Raw genomic sequence first — 4,799 nt, forward strand, 5'->3', positions numbered from 1 at the left:
TTCAGAGCCTTACTTGTATTATTCATGATTGTATCTTCAGATATACAGCAGGGTCTGGCACACTTGTGAGATGAATATGTGGCCTGTAATTATTTCTTTTCTAATATGAAAACAGAATTCCATTAAATTAATGACTCGCCCAAGACCTCGCAAGATTAGTGTAGCCCTCTCCAAATCAGGTTGCAAATGGATCATTACCACACGAATACTTCCCTATTTAGTTAAGAAGAACCACATATACCATGCCAGAGCTATTGCCATTTTTAACCAATTTTTTCTTTAAGTAAACTCTGTACCCAAAGTGGGGCTTGAACTCAGGATCCCAAGATCAAGAGTCACATGCTATACCAACTGAGCCAGCAAGGTGACCCAAGCTGGTGACATTTTTAAATGGAGAGAGAAAATAGACATTCACATCACTGAGGTTTAACTCTATTACTAAATAATGGAAGTGTGTGAATGGTGGTTGATAAGTCATATTTTATGTAATCAAATGGATTTTCTAGATATCTATATTTGGGTTGACTAGTAGGATGGAATTTATTAAATGTCATGCTAGAAAACATACCATGAGCAGGTAGGTAGGTGAGGAGAGGAAGGCTACCTTCCAGAGCGAGGAACAAAAGAGATAGTCATGTCTTTGGCCCGCAGTGGTGGTAGTTAATAAAACGGGGTCTCAAGTCTTAAAATTTGGGACATGGAAAGGTAGGATCATAAGAGCCTTTTGTGCAGCTGAAAAAAATAATTGCTCAGTAACTCAAGATTAGGCACAAAGTTTATATTTTGATACATTTATTGAAGTGTTTTCCTTGATTTTTTTAGAAATGATTTCAACATTGGCTATCATTTTTACCACCATAAAAATAATAACCATTATTCAGAGGTAACATCCAGTTCTAAACCCCCTTGCCTAAGAAACTGTTGCAAGAGTAGCGAAATGAAGTAAAACTGCCATTTCTTTTCTCCAAAAGCAGTAAATTTTCATATGGAGAAGTCCTGTTGTCAATTTTAGCACCTATAACGCGGATTGACACCAATACCTGTGTGTGTGTTCCATTAATTACTAATCCACCCATGAAACATTCAAAGTCTCTCCTACAATCCCTTTTTGGGACAGTTTGCAGTATCATAAATAGAGAAAAGCATCAATGCCTGCATTTGCAATTTGTCTCATTATAATTTGTCCCAAGTGTATGGAGTTTCATTCTAGCGGGCATACTATAATAAAAAACAAAAGTCTCAAACTAGGAGCAAACACAAAGGCGCTAAATTAAAGTGTCTGTTCATCTATCACTCTACATGGTGAAGGATAACCAACAGCTGATCATTCATCTGCCGTTTTCTTCATGAGCAAAGTAAAAAGAGATAACTCACCTATCAGATGAAGACATATTTGCTGAGACATCAAATCATACATTATATTGGTATATGTACATGTATGTGAGTAAATGTCTTAGAATACATAGCTATATTTCTACCTGCATATGAAAATTTGAATACCCTCACCCTCACCATCACCGTCATCCTCCCCCCCTTTTTTATTGCAGGAAAACATTTTGGAGAATAGTTCTTAAATCCCAGCAGGTACAAAATTTGTGAAGGCTCACAACCTTGATTGCTATCAAACTAATAATTGGAGAATTGAGCCACCAGTCCTCCACTGAAAATATTTACAGTTTTAAGAAAGAGAAGGGTCACCTGGGTGGCTTAATCGGTTGAACGGCCGACTTCAACTCATGATCTCCTGGTTCACGAGTTCGAGCCCCGCGTCAGGCTCTGTGCTAACAGCTCGGAGCCTGGAGCCTGCTTCAGATTCTGTGTCTCCCTCTCTCTCTGCCCCACCCCTGTTCACGCTCTGTCTCTCTCTCTGTCTCAAAAAAAAATTATTAAACATTAAGAAAAATTAAGAAAAGAGAGAGAAAGGTGGAGGAAGCCAATGAGAAAATGAGCAGGGGAAAGAAATACTTCCTCGCATAATGGAAATATGTACACGTATACATACACATATTCTGGGGCCTCCACGTGCAGGTTTATAAGTGACAGAAATAACAGTGAGGAAAGAAGGAAGTAAATGCAAGTGTTTCGTAAATTAACTCTCCAGAAAAAGATCATTGCATTATTGTACTAACAGGGGCCCTCAAGTCACTTTGTTCTCTCCACTCAGAATATGGCTTGTTCATATCAAGGCATGCCATCAAACGTAACCAGGTATTTATTAGCTTGCATTTTAATAAAAATAAGAAACAGTATTAAAAAATGGAAAGCTGACAAATTTGATTTAAATGGATACTGAACTCCAGGCAGACGTGTTGTTTGAACTCTTGCCCGATGTGCCGTTGCTGCCAGGAAGCATTAAACCAAGAGTGAGTGGTCAATATGTGCTCACATATCACACGTCAGGCTTCGCAAGAACGTTCCTCTCTTGGAAAATTATATGGTTAAAAATAAGTGACAAAGCTTGAGCAGCCCCTTCAAATCCGTGAAGACATTTGGAGGAACTGAAGCATGCTTATAATAAAACCAGGGTATCTAAAATAGAGGCTAGAGCTCATGTAGCATCTTGCCAAGTAATCAGATAAAAATGATTACACAAATTTCCAACAATAAATTCCTCCTGCATTTGCTGAGCGAGCACATAGGGAAGGAAAACACATCTTCAGAACCACACTTTTATCTATCAGACTTTTCTGTGGAGGCTTTATAAGCATTTGTTACCCCTTTCTCCCCTTTAATGCTCTTTTTGAACAGATCTTGAGAAGCCCTTGAAATGGAAAACTTACACTTAAATCCAGACTTAGAGCCGGAATCCATTTCTTGACAGTGAAAAAAGAGAAAAAATCATCCCAAACTTCCTTGTCACTATCCAAGCAAATAACTTATCTATCATAAGAATTGTGGCTCCTGGATAACAGATTAGGCACATCAATAAAATACTGTAACCACAGTTTGAGACAAATGCCCTGGTATGTATAAGGTCAGAGGTGGACCGAGTTCTTGTGGAATCCTAAGCATATTTATCACTGGCCAAGCTTCAAACTGAGTTTTAAATTTTGTCAGACATGAAAAACTGCTACCAGATGGCTTCAAGATAATTCCCCTCTGTGTTAAAATCACACACTTAGGTATAGTCAGTAGTAAAAATCAAATAATTAGTCCAAACACCAGTATACACCTGGCACATTCCTACTGCGAGGTTGGAGGTATTATTATGATATGTGTCTCTGCGATTAAGAAAGCCCACGCAACCAATGCAGAGTAGCCTGCTAACACAATTAGCAAATGACGATTTTCTAGAGCTGTGGATCATCCCAAGCCAATAGGAAGAGACAGTACGTTATTCCAAATTGTAATCCTGTTTCCAATGGCAAGAGAGAGTTGTAGGTTCACTCGCTGCCACCCCCATCTCCACTCTGTACCCCTGTGCCCTGTGCTCTTCAACTAAGTGAAAAATTAGTTCATGTTGTGAAATGGTCACTCCCTGCTATATAAAAGAGCCTCCCCCAAATTATTGGAAATTCCCGAGTCCTATGGCCAAACTCCATTCTTCTATGTACCTAAAAATGTAGTACACGTATTTGTATTCAGATGTGAGAAACCACATGCATCGGTTCACAAAGTAAGAAGTAGAAGGCATAAAGTGACTTTGAGAAGGAGGGTATTAAAATGCCCAGATTAGCAAAATAAACTAGAAAAATGTTATATACATCAGAAAGCACCAGGAAGTATGTTATTACTAATTAATATGTAATATGTTGGCTTTTAAAACATTTTAGAACTTTTAAATGATTACATTAAATTTTTTTTTAATGTTTATTCATTTTTGAGAGAGAGAGAGAGAGACAGAGAGCATGAGCGGGTGAGGGGCAGAGAGAGAGAGGGAGACACAGAACTTGAAGCAGGCTCTAGGCTCCGAGCTGTCAGCACAGAGCCCAACGCAGGGCTCGAACCCACGAACTGTGAGATCATGACCTGAGCCGAAATCGGACTCTCAACTGACTGAACCACCCAGGCGCCCCATTAAATTATTACATTTTAACAACACAAGTATTTATTTAGCTTTCGTGTGGTGCGGCATTTCACTGGGTAAAATGGGGGTCTAGGGATCTAGAATCACAATTCTTTTAGCTGGTAAGATGAAAATCCCATTCTACTTTAAAATGTGGATCTGAGGGGGGACAGATGAACCCTCGCAATGGGCATTTGTAGATGTAGAGTAGCACAAAATGCTGGTGGAAATTCTTCTGTTTGCATCATTCTGGATACCCAGAATCTTTAAGTAGGGTTCCTCTTTCCCCCATGAGTCCTGCCTACTACACTGTCAGAGTGAGAGCATCATGGAATTTTAATTATCAGCCTCACTGCAGAGCAAAGTTTTCATGCTAGAAAGTGGCCACATTTTAGGACTTCTGACATTTGGGTTCCTTTCCTAGAAAACCATCACTTTGGATAGGGTTATATTTCCCCACACCTCACTGGAGCACAATAAAGATTTTATTCTATGCTCCAATAATTATTGGCAAGAGCATGATGCCTCCCTCTGTCATCACACAGGCAAAAGCACATGAAGAAGATCCCAGGAATCGGGAAGATGGGGTAAAGTGAGGTCACAACTGGCAAGAAGAAAACCATCCAGTCTTTGAACACAAAGATTGTAAATGTCTACTGTTTTTTAAACTTATTATTTTTGGCAGGCTTGCATATGTTCTCCGTGCTCATTCCATGAATCTGGCTGATTATTATTCCAATCACCAGAGGAAGAGAGAGTCACATTAATTTGTAGTAATTAATAGCACTGATGC

Source organism: Panthera pardus, unplaced genomic scaffold (assembly GCF_024362965.1).
Source record: "Panthera pardus isolate Hobbes unplaced genomic scaffold, ASM2436296v1 HiC_scaffold_11, whole genome shotgun sequence".
NCBI lineage: Eukaryota > Metazoa > Chordata > Mammalia > Carnivora > Felidae > Panthera > Panthera pardus.